The sequence below is a fragment of the Lygodium microphyllum genome, chromosome 7, assembly GCF_053477565.2.
Source record: "Lygodium microphyllum isolate KBCC chromosome 7, Lygodium_microphyllum_v1.1.10, whole genome shotgun sequence".
In the NCBI taxonomy this organism is placed as follows: domain Eukaryota; kingdom Viridiplantae; phylum Streptophyta; class Polypodiopsida; order Schizaeales; family Lygodiaceae; genus Lygodium; species Lygodium microphyllum.
The window spans coordinates 76601916-76623855 of NC_141141.1; positions in this window are offsets into that span (position 1 = coordinate 76601916).

Here is a 21940-nt window from a genome sequence, read left to right on the forward strand (position 1 = left end):
TCCTCTTGCATGACTACGATGTCTCTTCCTTTTTCTCTACCCCCTCGTATTTTCTCATTCATTCTCCTCTCTCCCTCCCTCCCTCCCTCCCTCTCTCTCTTTCTCTCTTTCTTTATTATGTTTCATATTTATTCCCTCTCTCTCTCTCTGGTTCTTTCTTCCTTTTCCTTTCTTCTTCTCCCTCTCTCATTTCCTCTTCTTCTCCCTCAATGCACATCATTCTCAACAATATATAACAAAAGAAAAGGAGAAAGAATGAGAACAAAGCAAGAGGGAGCAATGTACTCACCACAAAGGCTTGAAGATGGATTCTTTCGGGATGGCTCCTCTTAGCCCTTGGTACACTTCCTCCTTTTCTTCGCAAATGGAAGGATGGTGGTAGCAGCCACGACGGTGGGGAGAAGCTTTCCCTCCTTCTCTTTCTCTCCCTCTCCCACCCTCTTTTGCTCTCTCTTTTGCAAACTCTTTCGCAAAATGACGCGCTCGAGTTTCGACCGCGTTTTTTTTCTCAGTACCATTGCTATTTGCAACGCACATAGTGACACAAATAGCAATGCCGCTAATTTTTATTGAAAACCAGTGTTGCTATTCCCCCCTTCCCTTGTAGTGAGAATCATAGGCTTCTAGCTAGTTAACTCAGATTGGTGTTACAACTACCATCCAAGCACTTCCAAGGGCTACCCTACCCCCACAAACCGCCTCTTATACGAAAATCCATATATTAGCCAACACTTCCTAAATATATGGAAAGAGGACTCTACCAGATACCAACTCCTGCAACAGTAGGTTGAGAACCTATGGTTGATGGAAATGGAGTAGGTGTGGCAAGATAATGAGGCCTTATAATTCTAGCTACAATAGAGACAAGCAAAGCTTCAAGAGTAGTGACAGTGTCTCCATGCTTGTTGCAAGGCCTGCTTGGACTTGGCTAAATTCATCCAAGACTAATCCTAGCCACCGGCAATGGATTCCACATTCCTGTATGAAAGATTGGTAGCAATCAACAATCCAAACAACCATACATTTCTCAATCTAAATATACTACATGAATTACAAACAAGCTTCTGGATGCAATTGATACCTATAAAGATACAAACTGAAAAGTTAGGGCTATCCTTGCAAATCCTTGCTCATAATTTCCACCTGTGATGCATATAGAAGATGATCTAGATGGCACAATACCAATGCCACTTCTTGCAACTCTCTCATGATGGTTTCCTAGTGAGACTAAGATAAATGGATGCTCAACTCTCCCATGGACTCCGAGTTGCTATTGGTCAGATTTGCACCTCATCGCATCAATTGTTGATTGAGACAGGTTGATGGAGCCATACTTTAGCTAATGAGAGGATTTGCCAACTTTGTGGATGGGGGACCAGAAATAGAGGAGCACTACATTTGCAGATGTACTATATAGTATGATATCCGAGGCCGCTATCATTGCCTCTTTAAGGGGGGCTTTGGACCACTAAGATGGGTGATGGACTATGAGGACCAAAGATTTCTGGGTCTTCTCTTATTGGAGCTCAAGTGGTGCAAAGTAGTATTGTTATGGAATAGCAGGCGACCCTAGCCTCATCCACCCCTTCAGAGAGTACTTATAGACCTTTTCAGTGTAGCTAAACCCCCAACCGCGCTGCCACTCTAAACACTACATCTCCTACTGATAGGCATCATCAAGGGACATCATCACGGGGCATCACAACTAACAAAGCTACAACATTAGGCACAGTAGGACGCCCTAGAGTACTACTCGGCAACATAGACATGCCCATATGTGTCACATTCGCATCACGATTGCTCATTACAGATGCAAATCCACCATCTCATCCTAATCCATTACAAATGCAAACCTAGTTTTTAAAGCTTTTTTTCAGCTTTTTCAAAATTTTCAGTTCTTCATACTTCTCATACATCTCATCCCAATCCAACATGTAGACCTACACATTTATATCTATCTCTTCTTCTATGATGAGAGATGTTGATACCAGTTGTATTGGTTTTGGTCTCGTAGGCCATTCTAGCCTTTTAGAGATGTTAATAGATCTTATCTTGTCTCGTCTCTTCTCTCTCTCTCTCTCTCTCTCTCTCTCTCTCTCTCTCTCTTTGTCTCTCTCTCTCTCTCTCTCTAACTCACAATGTGTGTGTGTGTGTGCGCGTGGGGTGGGGGGGAGGCAAGGGAAAGAGTGTGTGGGTGGGTATGTGTGTGAGTGTATGTATGTGGGGGAGGGGAAAGAGGGCAAGGCGAGGGCTCTCTCTCTCTCTCTCTCTCTCTCTCTCTCTCTCTCTCTCTCTCTCTCTCTCTTAGGCTGGGAATTAACCCAGCCCATGAAGAAATTAAAATTTACAGAGCATCGGTTAAGCAATGTTGTCCATATTGCAAATGTCACTTAACGTGTCGCAACTATGTGTGGCTTAAGCGAATGCATTTGCAAAGTAAAATTGCATCACTTATATACAACACTTCAATTTTTTCTTAAGAGACACCCACTAAAAATTAAATTTTGAAAAAAAAAGGGCTTCGCATAAGCAACGCTTTGGCATTGCTTAAACGATGCCAGCCATTTTTTGTTGTATCTCTAAGACCCCCTCTTTCTTCTAGTGTTGCTACCCATAAGACAAATTTTAGCCACAACCTTGCTATCCACACTCCCATTTAGCCCATTTTCAATATCACCCTACTCCAAATCGGCATTACATGTATCATCATATTCCCTCTGAAGTTGTTTCTCTATGTCTTTGTCAACCTACATCAATGCTTGCAAAACTTCACCATCAAACTATCTTTTTTGTTTCAATGATTGCATCATGAAACTCCCTCTAGAATCAACACCCAATATGCCACAATATGGAATCTATACTCCAACGTGGATGATTGCAGCCGATCACCTTAAACAACCACTTTATCAATTTGGATATGCTACAAGGCTTGCAACCTAGCTTTCATACAGACTTGTAGGATACTAGGAAAATGCAATTTCAAGATTTTGAGGTGCCCTCTAAGATCATTGCTCCCAACTGTAATATTTCTGCTCAAAAATATTGTTGAACTTGACTCCCTGCATGTCGCGTAAAACCTGTGCAAGGTTATCTCCCACATCATAATTATCGGTAGCTTAATCCGTACCCTACACGCGCAAAAATGAGGCCTCCGCATTGAGCAATTGAGGCTAGGGTTTCAAGACTGCATCGCCACGGAAGAACACCCCTTTTAAAGGGGCAATTGGGATAATGATGAAATTTAAGTCAAATTTTTTATTATTATCCCTTCCCCCAGCTGATGCTGCATGGCTGGAGGGGAGGAAGTGGGAGAAGGAGGTGAAGAGGTGGAGTGTATGGGGAGAGGAGAGAAGCATGAGAGCTCCACGTATGTGGAGTCTCTCCCCCCCACCTTTGACTCATATAACCTCCCCCTTAGGCATTGGGGGGAGGCAAAAAAATTGAAGGGAGACGCTGCCATATTAAGGACGATCAGAGAGGGAGTCTGGAGATAGAATGGCTACATGTTGGAAGGCCTGAAGGGAGGAGGATGCCAGCTATTGACGAGGGAGGGGAAAGGAAGATTTGGAGTGCTTGTTGCTATGCGTGCTGCCGCTGCCATTGCCATTCCACCGCCACCTCACGCCTGCTTGCTGTCGTTGCAGCGTTACTACCGCTCGTGGCTCCACGTTTGCAACCATCAAGACAATCTCTCCCATTCGTCATCATCTTTCCACCAAATTATTACCCCCTCCCTCTTCCACGTCGACTCTATTCAAAGTCAAAAGCTCTTTAAAAGCTTCTTGGAAGCTTCTAAAGGATAAGGCCCATAAGCCTTGTTCCTACATGCCCTTCCCTAGTTTCAAAACCGAGTTCGTAAAACTCCAATTCTTACGCGAGGAGAAGGTATGGACCTTCAGGCAGTCTCAAAGAGTAAGAGTAAAGGCTAGAGGGAATCTGCAAAGTCCATAATCACGTCTATGATGGCTCCCAAGAAGGCGCAAGGCGCACCCACGGGAGGTTCTTCCCCAAACATACACGTGGACATCCCCACGGATCCACATGCCCAGGTTCCACAATTTTAATTCCACATAAATAAAATGCGTTAAGCACGATAATTTTCATGAAAAGGAAGCACTTATGTGCATGTTCCTAATTCACTTAACCTAGTTTTAATGCATTTGGGGAAAATTGCCTACTTGAATGATTTACTAGAATTAATGCATGACATGAAATCGGGTTATTTTCATTTTCAATGTTATGAATGTAAATTACCTATCCATTTTATGAGTTTAGTAGCAAGTTGCCTTGTCATGCATTTCATAGTGACAAGCCTAAAATGCATATTGCCTAGCATTAAAAGGTTTAAATTGTCAAGTGCATCCTTGATTGGCCATGAAAGGACATATGTATTTTTGCGTTTAGTTAATAACTTCCTTGTTATGTATCACATGGAAAGAGTTGTTAATGTCCATTGCATGTCATTAAAATGAAACCCTGGACAATTGCATCGTATGGGAATGGAACCACGGACTTGTAAGTTGCATGAAAAAGATGTTTGGAAATTGATTAAGTCAACACTAGCCTTAGTCTTGCATGAACTTCATTTACGATGTTGTATCTAAGGGTCGCATGTTACAAATTCGTCGTGCATAAATTTCATTTCATTAAGTTGCATTTAGAAAAGATTGCATGGCTTATCAAAGCATGAAAACCCATTGCATTAAACGAGAGGTTGTTGGCGTAGTTCCTTGATGTGAATCTTGTAGGTTCTATGCAAGATAATCTCCAAATTGACATTCGTCATGACCTTAGCAAGGAAAGAAGTAGTTATTGCAAAACCTTTTAGCCGCCTAAAAGTATGAATCGCATGTTGCAACTATTTTTCACCTTTAGATCAATTTTATCATCTCTAGGAAAGGATCGTTCTTGTCGCAAGACAAGTAGACTAATTTGTCTAGAATACTTGTAATATTATAACCCGTTAGTGATTTGTATAGGCATAACTAGTCAACTCGATAAACCCCTCAAGTACTAGCTAGGGCTTGGCACGTTAGAAATGTAGCCAAGTATGGTACTTGGACGCCAAGTTGAAACCCTCAAACCCAAAGGTCTTACCCACATTCATAGAATGTTTGGGTCAATTGGATGCTCATGCAAACAATGATCTAGGGTTTCTACCCTAAGGATCATTTGACCTAATGCTAAAACTCAGATTGAGTTTGGGAACCCTAGGACCGATCGGCCTAGTACAATTAGGGTTGGGTTGGGTAAGAAGACACCCTAAACCCTGCTTCTTGTCTAAACAAAATTCCTTGACCAAGAAACACTGTTCAATGGGTGAAATAATCCCATGGGATAGATGCGACACTTGTGCAACAAGTTGCAACATGGCACGACTTTGTGGTTTAATCACAAGATGGATTTGCCATTCCTTGGAATGAGGTTGGCAAATTCTAGCGCAAGTCTAACTTGCAAGAGGATGAGTAGTCATCATGTTACATCACCTTCCTTGGGCTGATTTGCCAAGTTAAGGGAAGTTATGTATTTGCTTGGTAAGTAAAGGACCAATCAAGTAGAGTGACATGGTCGCGAGGATTTGCTGTTAACTTAAGAAACCTAAGGTGTTGGTTAATTTGGGTTGACAGGGTATGACCCTAATCCAAGGATAAAAGGGTAAACAAACAAACCCTGGAGAAATCTTGCCAAGTCGCAATTGATCTCGGATCGAATGCTAGATGCATTCTGAGGAAAGGGTTCACTTCTTAGCAGTTGGCCAAAATAAACGACCACTGGATTGATTGTGTTTGTAACAATTTAGGAGCATTTTTTGCATTATTTGCTCAAGGAACTAAATATGGAAAGATAACTAATGCTTCAGGTTGAAGGCTTGAAGCGAGAGGCGGCATCAGTTACCCATAACTGTTTGCCTAACCCTAACCAAGGGGGTTGTTAACTGCACTGGGAACGTGGACCGAACCTACCGCGAGAGGTCTCTCCGTTGGGCACTACTTGGAGCAAGAGGACGCTTGGGTGCCAGGGGGGCTCTGGCCGTGAATCCCTTGCCTTCCGGGCCTACACAAGAGGCCAACGCGACTTGGGATTGGATCTCGAGGCCCGCATACTAGTCTACGAGTGGAATCTTGGATTAGTAATCCATATGGATTGCTGGATAGCCTTCGGGCAGATTATGGATAGCCTTTGGGTGGATTATGAATTAGCCTACAGGCTCGATTATATGATGCTTTTCAAAGATAAATAAGATTAATTATTGTAAAGAAACTTGTCTGACACTACTTTTCTATGTCAATGCTAAGATTATGTGAAGAAAGTGGTGTCTAATTGGCTAATTAAGGAAGTTGTTTTATGAGTGTCCAACTAAATGTGGTAGGTAATTAGACAAATAAAGCAACCTTGAAGAAAGTGTGGTGGATGTGGCCATGGGTCCATCCTACGGAAGGGTGGTCTCAGTTGGCCAGAAACTTTTGTCAAATGAAATGGACAATAAGAAACTTCTCTTGAAGGAAACGAACAACAAGGAACGTCGACCTAGAATCTAGGTTACTAGAACTCGATTTATGTTGTTTTAGGGGAATATAATGGGACTATGCCTTATGGCCAGAGAGGTCGAGCTTTGCATCCCTCTCATTTCCCATTCTCCTTGAACCAAGTGCAGCATGAATCCACCGCTTCGACCCTAACGTTTCTGCATAAAGTAGTTTGCCTGGGGTTCGACGCTAGCCGTTGTTCTAGGATTTTCACCATTAAGAAAACCCTGATTTAGGTCGGTCCTAAGTGGGAACAGCCAGAATACTTCTGCTACATGGCAGACTCGGAAAGACCTAGATCGCAAACCCCGTAACATTCCATTGGAGTGCTAGGCGGAGCTTTCTAGACCCTCTTTTCGATGGGCTGGTAAGACATGTCCTGAAAGGGAACAAGTGGACATGTTATAGTTGGTATCAGAGCGAACCAACGAAGAATCTATCTTTATAAGAAAACTTAATAAGAAGAAGTAAAGAAAATGTTGCTGTTAGGAACTTTTCCTTACTTATCAATGCTGTCTTGGAGAGTCATGAAGCATGGAACAGATTCATGGTGTTCCAGGTCATGTTTATGACCGCGATGCGCGCTTTGGATTATCGAAGAAGGATCGATATGATGAACATCCTAGATCGCATCTACAATCCATCACCTCTGTACGTGGAACAAAGATGGATGGGTGATTCAGGAATCTATTACATAGCTGCCCACCGATTTGTGTACCTTCGAACCAACCTAAAGAGAATCAAGTGGTTGGAGGACCTAAAGATTGTGAAGCTGTTCATTTTTGTTGAGGCTTACGTAAATGCAATCTTACATGTCGGAGGTCGGAAGGTCAAGCTGAACACATATGTGTATGAGGAATTGACCCGCATAATCCCCACCGATAGGATCAAGGTGTTGGGACGCTACGAGAAGAATGGGTACCAAAGGAAAGGATACCCTAATCTTCCAATGACGTATCGATTCCTGAAGATCCATGACCCAAATCCATACTATTATCCAGTTCTCGTAGAAGCTGAATGTAACACAACCTTATTCTCCCCAAATTAATGTATCAGCTTGCTCTACCATCCCAAGAAATATTGTACTCTGAAAGGGCTGTGCCCATATGAATGAAATAAGACTTTTTTCTATCAATGATTGTCTTGTCTATGAGTATTGATAAAAAGTTAAGTGATTAGGGTTCTTGGCTGAAAGCTGAGTTGGGCATAAAATGTAATGTAAGAATCATTCAGCCAATTGTTAACATTAACAATCTCGATGCTTAGGCACAACCCCAGATATAGATTCTTAGTCAGATCCCTACCCCAAGTATGGCCATGATTCAGGAGAAGAAGTTTCTTCTCAAGCAAATCAAGCCGCTAGAATTTGACGGGAAAGGAAGGACTATCCAAGCTGATGCTGAGATTTGGATCGAGTCCATGGAAGATTACTTTGAAGCGGTTGGTACTGCACCCGCTAACCAAGCAATGCTCACCACTGGTGGAAGCAATGGTGTAGAGACCAAGGAATCTCGAAAGGGTCTGTTACCTGGGAAAAGCTAAAAAAAGCTGTGCAAGAAAGATACTTACCACCTACGTACTGCACGCAGAAGATGAATGAGTTCTATAAGCTGAAACAGCTTGGTCTGACCCTTGACGTATACTACTCAAAGTTCATCTCTCTTTTGAAGTATGTGCCACAAATGGATATGACACAATAGGTGTTGAAGTTTTATGCCGGATTAAACCCACCTGTAAACACCCGCCTTGAATCAATGCGCCCAACAGATCTTCAGGACACATTGATTCGAGCTGTGCCCATAATTTAGGAGGTGTAGACTAGGCCAAGAAATATCAAGACTTGGTCTTATAATGATTAGAACAAAGGAGTATATAGGTCCCAAGAAAAGAGAGTTCAAGGTCAAAATCAGGGACAAAGGAAGAAAGCAAGGACCAACAATGTCAATAACTTTGTTCCTACCCAAGGTAATGGCCGCAATCTCCATTGCTTCCACTGCAACGAGCCCGGTCCTTTCAAAAGGCAATGTCCCAAACTTGGCAGAGGACAACGTTAAGGACCATTCCAAGGAACTACCTGTGGCCAAGGAGCCACCACCTGAGGCAGAGGAAGAACCGCTTGTGTTTCCAACAGGGAAATGTGTGAAGAAAAAGACTCGACCATGGAAGCAGACTTTGAGAGGGCAATAGTCCATGCTACCCTTCACAAGAAAGGCCCAAATCACCAATTTTTGGTGAGTCAGACACCATCGGACTATCAAGGTAAAGGCTTCAAAACCTTGATTGATTGTGGCAGTAGGCATTCCTTTATCTCACCAGCTTGTGCAAGAATATTAGGAATAGCCACAATAGAAGCACCTACCTTGTTTGTGAAATTAGCAAATGGTCGTGAGGTCACTTGTACCAAGCAAACTGCTAAGGTGGAATTCTTTCTGGGAGGAAATTTGACTTCGGTCAGATTCAAGGTCATGAACTTAGGCATCCATGAGTGTTTGCTCGGAATGGATTGGCTTAAACGTAATGACGCACACATTCATTGTGGAAAGGGTCAAGTTTCCTTCTAAAACTCTGAAGGGGAAACTCAAGGAGAGGCTAGAAAGCCAAAAATTCAATTGGCCAAAGTATCTCGGATAATAAAGAGAGTTAGAAAGGGACTACCTGTACGCTTGATTAAGCTTAATAAGCTACATCAGAATCAGGAGTCTTGTGAAGAACCTTCATGGCTAAAAGAGTACGCAGGCGTATCTCCTGAAGAGTTGACAAAACTTCCACCTCAAAGGAAAGTTGATCATGAGATCAAGCTAGTGCCAGGATGATGGACCTAAAAACGGGCCGGCACTGGCTCATGCACTAGCCGGACCTCGTCACTATGCGCAAGACAACCCCCTCGGCCTCGCGGCCAGGAGCGTCTATCAAAATCTCTGCCTTCCTAAACATTGCGTTTGTAATACGTTGTAGTCCAACTGATCCTAACCCAATATTGCTCCTCAGAGGGAGTCCCTTTCACATAGCCAAAAGGCTCGAATCACATACACATGGGGTTCCTCCTACGGCTGAATGCCGTCAACCCTCTGCGACTCTCCTACACCTTGGGGATTGGCCCCTCGATGCGCCGCTCAACATTTAGACATTTCGCACAAACGTCACTCAAGGTACCAAATAAACGTATCCAGGAATGTACCATTGTCCTTACTTAATTTCCCCTTTAGGATCCCACGACTAGCCTACAGCATAGGAACCTCACACTCTCAACGGTGGGTCACAGGCCTACTGAAAACAATTGCTATGCGTATCCAGGAGCTAACTCTGATACTTTTAATTTCCTCTAAATGATCATGCAAAGAGGTGGATGCCTAGTGCTCAAACATTTGAAAAAAAACCAGCAGCGTGCAAGTGCAAAACATCTCTTTCATGCTTTTCTTTCTAACCGCTTTGTGCTTCGCTGCAACACCTAGCACCGAAGTGATCTTCGTGCTACTAGGTTTTAGTTTTTTATCATTATTATTCCGTCCTAGATGCAATACATATAAAATCAGCAAATTATTCATCATGCTCAGCGGCATTTAACCATTTTTCCACAACTCTACCCTTCCCCGTTGATAGTGCATCATTGCATTCATTTCTTTCAGGGTTTCCTTGTCATTTTATGTGGAGAAAGGAAGGAAACATGCACTAAAACATATAAACAAGGCTGAACTGAAGCATAACTTCATGCCCCAGCCTTGCCATACATCAACAAACATAAATCCTATTTTTCTATATTTTTCGTAGCCCCAAATGTATTTTTCCCCTATTTTTCATGGTGTTTTTATCATTTTTCCCCATTTTCTTCATTTTCTTGTATTTTTTAAATTGCTGAAAATGAAAACCAGTTTGTGGGCTGTGGCCCTTAGTTCATTTGCAACAAAATTGAAAGATTAGTTGATGTGTATCGACGGTTTTCCCCATTTATATGCCCAAAACCCTTGTTTTTCCCCATTTTTCATGCATTTTCGGGTTTCTTGACATTATTTCGGGCCATGAAATGCATGTTTTTCATAATTTCTGGTTATAAACAGTAAGAACTCAGAAGAATCAGCAGCATAATCAAATCTTAGTCCATATGAACGGCATTCCATCAATCAAAAGCATAAAACACTAAATTTTCTTTGTAATTTTTTGGTTTACCGCTTAAACGCGTGTTTCGGGTTTTGTGTCCATGGCTGTAGATTTGGAAAACAGCAACACTTCATGTCCAGCAACATCCCAAATCACCATTCTCAGCCCGTGTAGCAATCCGGTCCATGCCGGACAAGTCTCCATCATTCTTTCTTCATTGCTCCTTCCCACACATGAACTGCCTCTTAGAAGAGAGAGAGGGAGGAGAGAGAAAGACTAGAATCAGAAATTTCAAACCAGGCCATCATTCCACGGGCGAAGGGCGGTGATAGAGTCCACAGACAGAGGGGAATGAAGCCCCATAATCCATTGGGGGGGTTGTTTGCAGCAGCCATGATGCCTCTCATCCATTCATGGCGCATTTTTCGGGCGCCATCTTCTTCCACGTTTTTTCATGCCTCTTCATTCTCTCTCCACGTTTTTTGCTTCATAAGGTGCATAAATTTTTTTGGGGGGGGTCCAAACTCAAAAGGCATGCTCAAATTTGGCCTCCCAAGTGTCCACCTTTTCATATCTTGACCGTTTCCTTGGCCATTTTCCTGTCCGGACTCCGAATTGAGCTCTGAAAAATCCTGGGCGTCCGGCTTAGCATCCCGCATTGGCCAGTAGCTTGTGTCAACCCGCACGATTGTCTGAAAAATTATGAAAAATCACCAAGTGTCGCTCGGGCGCCGTTAAAGCACTTTGGCGCTTAAAATCGTCCTAGATCGAGCCGCCGCCTTTGACAGTGAATATTTTTCCCTTGATCTTCATAATTTTTAGCTATTTTTAAGCACTTCCCGTCTCCTAAATTCCGCTCTCATTGGCGACCACGGGATAGGGCGACTCAGCCCGTCGAATCCACGAACATATCTGCACATAAACAACCAAAGAAGCATCAAACTGATACAAAACAATTATATAATAAAACTCAGCACAATGCTCCCCCTACCCCTAGACAGAACCAAGGCATGACATCCACAAGGAATAGGCCTAGCATCATCTAATAGAAGATCCGAAGTGAGTCACTAACCAGCTGCTCCAACACAGCCAAACTAAAAAGAACTGCCAAAGAGGTTGCCCTAAGTGGTAGTCTGAACTACTGACCAACTAAAGACAACGCAACTAGGAGCTCCTACAAGGCGAGGACTCCTATAGCCTGAGCAAAGGATATTTTCTTTCAGTATATCTCTTCTTTGAGGGTTTTGATTGGATGAACATACTTGGGCATGTAAAAAGGAGGGAGCTGAGCGTAGTGACCCAAGGAGAACAGGGCATCGGTCTCAGGACTTGTCTCGGCACCCAAGAACCTACCAAGCCCTCGCAAGGCGACACTTAATCCTTTTCTAACGCTCACTTTTATTTTCGCTCCAACCTTCCTTGTTTTGATATTATTTTTCCAGCAAGAAGCCACCCCGAGGAAGACAAGGTATCGGCCCCGGGTCTGACTCGTCCCCAGGAACCTACCAGGCCTTCGCAAGGCGATGATCAACTGCTTATATATTTTCATTTCTTTTCTTTTCATTGATAGGGGTTAGAACCCCTTTTTACACACCTTCGTATTTATATTCATCTTTTAGGATATTCAGGATTTCTTGGCATCATTATTATTATCTTCTAGCAGGCTTCTCTAACTGCCTCACTACTAACAAGAACTCCTAGAACGGCTGCCTAGCAGGTTAGCAGAACAGAGCCACTAGGACTTCCTTCTAAAACAGATCTTTCAATGTCTAACAATGTCTTTACAGGAGGCAATGACTACTCCGACCTCCCTCAAACATACGTAGCCTAAACCTGGGACTTCATGCCTTGGTCGCCGGTCCCCAACAAAAAGTATCCCCTCAACAAGTACAAATACACATATAACAGGAAAGAAAGGTACTCGTAAAGGAGAAATATCACCTGGAGTGGCCACAAGAAGCTTCCATCGCAGCAAAGGCTCCTCCAGGCTCCACCAAATTCCACTAACCACGAAACCTGTCCAGCACAACACTCAACAAAAACCCAATTAAACGCACCCGCACTAGACAGGAAAATGGCCCTCTTGGCCTAATGAAATCAGACATGACTTTGCTACAAAACTGAATCGGCCCTCTTGGCCTAATGAAATCAAACAATACTATGCATAACATCCTCCTGGAAACAACCATGATAGACATCAAAGCATACTATTCCCAGGGGAACAGGGCTTGTAGCCCTAAACTAGGTGCAGTAGATTATGACCTATCCCTCCTGCGTATATCGCAAGAGGTGTTCGCATCACATGTCGTCGAATCAGTCTGTGGGTCCGAGATAATAAAGGCAGATGAGTCTCGCTTACCCTCTGCATCACCCAAATCAACCATCGTCTGCCAAAGAGGGCATGTTCAGAAAGCATACCCCACAAACGACCAAGTCCTGTCTCACCATCAATAGATATATCGGGACAAGGGCCACAATTAAAGAAGAGGTCCTCTTCATACGCAAGATTAGCCAATGAATCGGCAAACTGATTCCAATTCCGTGGAATCAGCTGAAAAGACACTCTATCGAATTCGTCTAGCAGGGCTATGGCAGTGTGATGGTACATACAAAGGATCGGGTTCCGCACCATGTACGTCCCATTGAGTTGATTTAAAACCAACTGAGAGCCCCCTTTCACCAACAACTGGCGGATACCCCCCTTTTTTGCAATATTCAAACCCATAATCAGGGCTTTGTATTCTGCCATATTATTGGTAAAATTCACCCCAAGATAAGCAGCTAACTTCATGACAATGCGTCGTCGGGGGTCTCGGATGACAACTCCTACACTTCCTTTTTTGCATGCACCCCTGGACGCCCCATCAAAGTACAAGGTGTACGTCCATAAAGGGTTTACATATCCTGCCATCCTGAACTCTACTCGTAATTATGGTAATCGAAATTCAGCATATTCAACGGGTGGACTGTAGGCTCCATCCCTCCATCATCATTGAATTCAACAGGGATGCTCGTCAAAAGTTGTAGGCAGTGATGGCAGAAGACCTTGATTTCCCAAATGAATGTCCCGCCTTCTTGCTCAATCACCTTGTATCCTTTGCTCCACCAAATGAGCTTTCCCTGATGATACCTCTGTTCCAAATATGGGTGTTCTAAATAAGGGATCAGACGACCCATCAACCTCTATCACGATTTCCTTGCAGATGTTTGATCAATCTTGCCTAGACCTGCAAGGCAGTTATAGCATTAGTACAATCAGAAGTAATAAGGTTTAATCTTATTAAGATTAACCTTATTTTTAAATTCTATCCCCTCAAGGTCAGCTAACAAAACTGTGGATTTATTCTTTCCTATTCTAACGATCTTATAGGGCCCATCCCATTTGGGTTCTAGCTTGCCTGGGAATAATTCACGTCGTGCGTCATAATACAGAACAAGCTGTCCGTTCTTGAAGGTGTATTTCTTGGCTTTGAGGTCGTGTAGCTTCTTCATTCGGCGCTTCGCCACTTCTTGGTGCAATAAGCTCTGCAGCTTAAGCTCATCTAAATGTGCCAGTGTCGTCAAGCGCTCAAAAAGAGCGTCTTCATCGCTCAAAGAATGATTGATGGCAAACGGAATAGTCGGCAGCTCAATTTCTAGAGGCAAGACACACTCCTCCCCATATACTAACTTGAACGGGGTATGGCCAGTGGCTCGTTTGAAAGTCGTATTATAAGCCCACACTGCCACGTATAACTTTTTATCCCAATCCCGTTTCTTTTCCGACACAATTTTGGACAGGATGCCCACAAGCTGCTTGTTGGTGCTCTCAACTTGCCCATTGGCTTGCGGATTATATGGGGTTGTCTTGTTATGCTTGATGTTCCACAACTCTGTCAAACCTTTGATCACCTTATTCAGGAAATGAGTTCCGCGGTCCGACACTAATTCTTTCGGTGGACCAAACCGGCATATTATCTGCTCTAAAAGGAAACTAGCAGTTTCTTTAGCATCATCTTTCCTTGTTGCACGTGCTTCTGACCACTTTGTGAAGTAATCAGTTGCGACAATGATGTACCTCTTTTGCGTAGTCGATGACGGAGTAATAGGACCCACAAAGTCTATTCCCCACTTCTCAAATGGAAGTATCGCCATAATAGGGGTGAGTGGTCGTTTCCTATTCTCTCGACTATCATGTCGTTGGCAAATATCGCATCGCTTAACATACGCAAACGCATCCTGGAAGATGGCAGGCCACCAATAACCTGCTCTTAAAGCCTTTTGTGCTGTAAGCCGTCCAGCAAAATGGCCACCGCAAGCAGAATCATGGCACTCTTCCAAAATGAATGGCACCTCGTCAGGCGTCACACATCGGCGATAGATATCATCAACCCCTTGCCGATATAATGTACCTGCGATCAAGGCAAACTTTAACGCTTGCTGCTTAATTTTCCTTTTCTCAGCCTTAGATAATTCGGATCCCGCCTCTCCTGTTGATAAATAATGCGTTATTGCAGCATACCAGGAGGGAATAGATGCCGTATCTATTTTAAATATCATCTCCATGTCACTACCTTCAGCCACAGATTCTTTCGGCTCCCCAAAGTCCACTAGACATTCCACGATGCCTTGCAACCTTGGTGGCTTACTCTTGATTTCATAATCAAATTCCTGCAAAGTGATCAACCACTTCGCTAAACGATCAGGCGGCTGTAACTTATTCATCAATAGTCGAAGTCCCTCCGCCTTCGTATAAAGTACGACTTTCTCATAGAGAATGTAATGCCTGAATTTCTTGGTCCCAAAGACCATCGCTAGACACAGCTTCTCCATGTAGGTGTAATTGATTTCGGATACCCCCAGCTTCCGACTAGCAAAAGCAATCGGGTGGTACCACTTCTCTTCCCAAATTTGGGCTAAACAGCAGCTGATACTATACATGGTGGCTGCTGAGAATATATAGAACACCTCACCTCTTTTAGGTGCTTTTAAAACGGGCGCTCTTGCTAGCTCTTGTTTCACATCCTCGAATGCTACCTTACAAGGGTCACCCCATACAAACGAACAGCTAAAGGACAATAAATTTGTAAGTGGCAACGTTCTTTCTGCTAAGGTGTTAATGAATCTACGGTAGTAACCAACTGAAGACAGAAAGCTATGAACCTCTTTTGGAGTGCGTGGTGGACCCATGGCAACTATAACTTTCACCTTCTCGGGGTCTGTCGCAATTCCTACCGAACTGACCACATGGCCTAGCAATAGCCCATAAGGTACTCCAAAAGCACACTTCCGTGGGTTTAGGGCGATGCAAAATTGTCTACAGCGCTCAAAGCATTTTCTCAAAATGATCAACTGCCTTTCTCTCACGGTGGCGGCCCCTAAGTCATCAATAAACACCCTCAACTCTTCAGGGGATATGTCACCGAATGTCTTATCGGCTGTTCGTTGCCACGAACCAGGCGCATTGCATAAACCAAAAGCCATCACGTGGTAAGCAAAAGTGCCAAATACAGTGATAAAAGTTGTTTTCAACTTGTCCTCTTCTGCAATTGCCATTTGGTTGTATCCTGCAAAGCAATCCATAAACGAATATATCTCCCTACCCGCTAATTGATCCAAAATCTGGTCAATAAATGGCAATGGGTAGTAGTCCTTAACTGTCTGCTTATTCAGCTCCCTAAAGTCTACACATAAACGGATCTGATTATTCTTCTTCTTTCTGATCACAACTGGCGAACACCATTCCGTGTGTTGCACAGGAAAAATCAAACCCACTTTTCGAAGCTTCTGTAACTCCTCAAACAGCCCGTCCCTCAATTCGAAAGGCATACGCCTTACTTTCTGCCGTACAGGACGACTGCCCTCTTTCAACGGAATTGTATGAACAGCAAGACTGGGAGGGATGCCTCTCAACTCATCATAACTCCAGGCAAAGATATCACGGAATTCCTGGATCAAGGCCACATAGTCCTCCCTTTCTGCTGAGCTGAGCATAGAGCCTAATTTGATTGGCCGCGAATCATCAAGCGTACCAAGGTCTAGCTCGATAACATCTGCATCTCTTATACGATCTTGGGCCTCTATCGGCTCGTTCAAAGTGATCTGATAGATGTCCTCCGTGGTGGATCCCTCTTTGGACTCATCACTCGATGATGCCTCACTAACAGATGAATCTTCTAATGTCTCCAATTCTGTAGAAGATAGAGGAGCCCTCTCACTCTGCGGGGACTCAGGATAAGCATCAACCACCACACGCTGGGCACCTCTGCCGAATATTAATCGACCGGCAGGTATATCCACTTGGCAATCCGCTTGCAAGATCCAAGGTCGTCCAAGTAATACTTGGTAACTTGGCCGCCCTGCAAAACGAATCACCCTAAAGTCCAACAGGCATTCTACATTTGCAACAGTGACATGGACCTTAGTAATGCAGCCTTCCGGCTGTCTCAAACTGTCATCTGCCATTCTGAGAATTGTGGAGGTATCTTTCTGAATCGCAAGACCCAACCTTTCCATCAGTTCAGAACTCATAATGTTAACAGATGATCCCGTATCGACAATGGCATAATCTACTAATATCCCATCGACATAGGCTGCAACCCTTGGGCAATGCTTCTCAGCATGCTCAAACCAGTCATCACCAACTCACGCAATACCCAAAGGTTCTACGATATACCCGGTACGTAGGATCTTTCTAAATTCCTTATGTACTCCTGGGGAAAGCTTAATAAGCTGCAAAAGGTTCACATCCGGCTTGACTTCGCAAAGAGAGCTCGCCAAATCGAATTCATGATAGTTCGATAGAGCTCGCTTTTCACGCCAAATCATCCGCTCTTTAGGTCGCTGAACTGGCTTTATTGCCTCTTTCTTAACTTTCACCTTCTTCTTTGGTGCTTCCTTATTGGCTTTACTCTCTACGGGCTTCAAAGGTCCCCCTTCTAGGGCAGGATCCAAAACTTGCGTTCCTTTGTCGCCTTGTTTAGGGTTTCCATCGACAGGCTTATCCTTGTCGGCTTCTCTACCCTTTTGACCTCTTGTAAGGACAGCTCGTAGATTAGAGGTTTCAGCATCATTAACGCGTACAGCCTCAATCAAACTAACCCCACTACCACTTGGTAGCTCTTCCACTGTAGTCTTTGGTCGTTGAAGTATTTGTTTAGGCCCATTTTCTGGCTGGGAGTCATTTCCTTGGCCACGATGATTGACAGGCCCTGGTTGCCGACTTCCTCGCTGGAGGGAACTGATCTTACTCCAGCAAGTAGCTGCTAAATGGCCGGATTTTCCACAAATATCGCACTTAACATTTGGGCAATTTCTTGGATAGTGCTGCCCGCCACACCATTTGCAACTAAACCTCGACGGTGCACCCTCCTCCGGGTATCTACTTCCTATCAAATTTTGTTGTTTTTTAAGGAAGTTGACGTCAACCGCTATTTGTCGATACTGCTCCGTAATCATGTCGGTATAATGCTTCATCATGTCCTTAACCTCGCCAAGAACATTGGAAGAACTCGACTCATAGCCTTGGTCATTACTATGTCGTTCAATCGGCCTAACAATTCGATTAGGCACAGGCTGTTGAGCTGCAGGCATGGTGTTAGAATTGACCGCCTGGCCTCCACCATTTGGAGCCATTTGACTGCCCGTAGGCATCGACATGCTAGGGGGAGCTGGTAATATAGGGACATTCTGTATCATGTTCCCTCTCCCATTAGGGTTAGCCATCGCTATCCCTTGGCCACTACTGCCATTGGCTATCGCCATATTGTTTCCCAATACTAAACCCATATTCGAATTGCCTCGAGAAGCATAAGCTGCTTGTAGTTGGGATTCCACCTCTTGTGCTCGTGTAATGGCAGTGTCTATATCCCCCAAGGGGACACTACTCAACTGCAATTGGATATTGAAGTCCAACCCATGTAGAAAATATTGCAATTGGGCAGCTGCGGGGATAGGAATAGAGGTGTCCAACTTACGGAAGACCTCTTTTATCTTCTTCGCATAAGCACGAATATCCTCATGTGGATCTTGGCGGGTCACGTTGAGTACACGCAACCAATATTGCCCACCCCTTTCAGGGGCAAACTCCCTTCGAAAAGCTCCATAAAATGCATCAATGTTCAATATGGTTCCGGCTTCTAAACCATGATACCATATAGCGGCTCTTCCTTTGAGAGTCATATTGAAGAACATCATCAAATGTCCTTCCTCTTGAATGCGACAGTTAAACATCAGCTTTTGAAACTCCCTAATGTGGAGTTCCGCATCTTCCTCAACTAGCCCATTAAAAATGGGTAGCGGGTAACCTAGAGCCGGCAAATCCGTCATTCCTGCTGGAATTGTAATAGGCTGTGCCATGACGGGGATTGGATTTGCACTAGGAATAGGGAACGGTGGGGTTACACCTCCCGCAATTGACGTGGATTGGCTTATGGCAGGAAGGGGAGCACTAGAGCTTCCACCTTCTCCTAACTTATTGCTTGGGGTCCTAAGACCACTAGATCCACTCCCTCGTAAGGGTTCAGCACCGCTACGCTTAGGGGAATATCTCCTAAAGATTTCAGCACGTCGCCTAGCTCTCTCGTCTCTTTCCTGCTTTTGGATTTCTGCTAGACGATGCTTATCAATAAATAACGGATCGATCTCAGTATCCTTTGGCATAAACTGCTAGTTGGTCCCTAGAAAACCAGGATTCGAGAACCGCCACTTTTAAGCAGCTCCCGGCAGACGCACCACTGATGGACCTAAAAACGGGCCGGCACTGGCTCATGCACTAGCCGGACCTCGTCACTATGCGCAAGACAACCCCCTCGGCCTCGCGGCCAGGAGCGTCTATCAAAATCTCTGCCTTCCTAAACATTGCGTTTGTAATACGTTGTAGTCCAACTGATCCTAACCCAATATTGCTCCTCAGAGGGAGTCCCTTTCACATAGCCAAAAGGCTCGAATCACATACACATGGGGTTCCTCCTACGGCTGAATGCCGTCAACCCTCTGCGACTCTCCTACACCTTGGGGATTGGCCCCTCGATGCGCCGCTCAACATTTAGACATTTCGCATAAACGTCACTCAAGGTACCAAATAAACGTATCCAGGAATGTACCATTGTCCTTACTTAATTTCCCCTTTAGGATCCCACGACTAGCCTACAGCATAGGAACCTTACACTCTCAACGGTGGGTCACAGGCCTACTGAAAACAATTGCTATGCGTATCCAGGAGCTAACTCTGATACTTTTAATTTCCTCTAAATGATCATGCAAAGAGGTGGATGCCTAGTGCTCAAACATTTGAAAAAAAACCAGCAGCGTGCAAGTGCAAAACATCTCTTTCATGCTTTTCTTTCTAACCGCTTTGTGCTTCGCTGCAACACCTAGCACCGAAGTGATCTTCGTGCTACTAGGTTTTAGTTTTTTATCATTATTATTCCGTCCTAGATGCAATACATATAAAATCAGCAAATTATTCATCATGCTCAGCGGCATTTAACCATTTTTCCACAACTCTACCCTTCCCCGTTGATAGTGCATCATTGCATTCATTTCTTTCAGGGTTTCCTTGTCATTTTATGTGGAGAAAGGAAGGAAACACGCACTAAAACATATAAACAAGGCTGAACTGAAGCATAACTTCATGCCCCAGCCTTGCCATACATCAACAAACATAAATCCTATTTTTCTATATTTTTCGTAGCCCCAAATGTATTTTTCCCCTATTTTTCATGGTGTTTTTATCATTTTTCCCCATTTTCTTCATTTTCTTGTATTTTTTAAATTGCTGAAAATGAAAACCAGTTTGTGGACTGTGGCCCTTAGTTCATTTGCAACAAAATTGAAAGATTAGTTGATGTGTATCGACGGTTTTCCCCATTTATATGCCCAAAACCCTTGTTTTTCCCCATTTTTCATGCATTTTCGGGTTTCTTGACATTATTTCGGGCCATGAAATGCATGTTTTTCATAATTTCTGGTTATAAACAGTAAGAACTCAGAAGAATCAGCAGCATAATCAAATCTTAGTCCATATGAACGGCATTCCATCAATCAAAAGCATAAAACACTAAATTTTCTTTGTAATTTTTTGGTTTACCGCTTAAACGCGTGTTTCGGGTTTTGTGTCCATGGCTGTAGATTTGGAAAACAGCAACACTTCATGTCCAGCAACATCCCAAATCACCATTCTCAGCCCGTGTAGCAATCCGGTCCATGCCGGACAAGTCTCCATCATTCTTTCTTCATTGCTCCTTCCCACACATGAACTGCCTCTTAGAAGAGAGAGAGGGAGGAGAGAGAAAGACTAGAATCAGAAATTTCAAACCAGGCCATCATTCCACGGGCGAAGGGCGGCGATAGAGTCCACAGACAGAGGGGAATGAAGCCCCATAATCCATTGGGGGGGTTGTTTGCAGCAGCCATGATGCCTCTCATCCATTCATGGCGCATTTTTCGGGCGCCATCTTCTTCCACGTTTTTTCATGCCTCTTCATTCTCTCTCCACGTTTTTTGCTTCATAAGGTGCATAAATTTTTTGGGGGGGGGTCCAAACTCAAAAGGCATGCTCAAATTTGGCCTCCCAAGTGTCCACCTTTTCATATCTTGACCGTTTCCTTGGCCATTTTCCTGTCCGGACTCCGAATTGAGCTCTGAAAAATCCTGGGCGTCCGGCTTAGCATCCCGCATTGGCCAGTAGCTTGTGTCAACCCGCACGACTGTCTGAAAAATTATGAAAAATCACCAAGTGTCGCTCGGGCGCCGTTAAAGCACTTTGGCGCTTAAAATCGTCCTAGATCGAGCCGCCGCCTTTGACAGTGAATATTTTTCCCTTGATCTTCATAATTTTTAGCTATTTTTAAGCACTTCCCGTCTCCTAAATTCCGCTCTCACAGGAGCTGCACCAATTGCAAAGAAGCCTTATATAATGTCCATCCCGGAAGCAATTGAGATGATGGAGCAACTCAAGCAATTGTTAGATCAGGGCTATATGCGTCCTAGCAATTCACCATGGGGAGCTCCAGTGCTGTTCCAGAAAAAGAAAGATGGAACGCTTCAGCTGTGTATTGATTACAAAGGGTTGAATCAATCAACCATTAAGAACAAGTACCCTATTCCAAGAATAGATGAACTTATTGACCGTCTTCAAAGTGGGAAGATCTTCTCCAAGATTGATCTCAAGTCTGGATACTATTAGATAAGGATCAAGGAGGAAGATATTCCAAAGACGGCATTCAACACAAGATATGGACACTTTGAGTTCCTATCATGTCGTTCGGGCTGATAAATGCACCTGCCACCCTCAACAGGTTAATGCAGGATATCGTTAGGCCATATCTTGATGACTT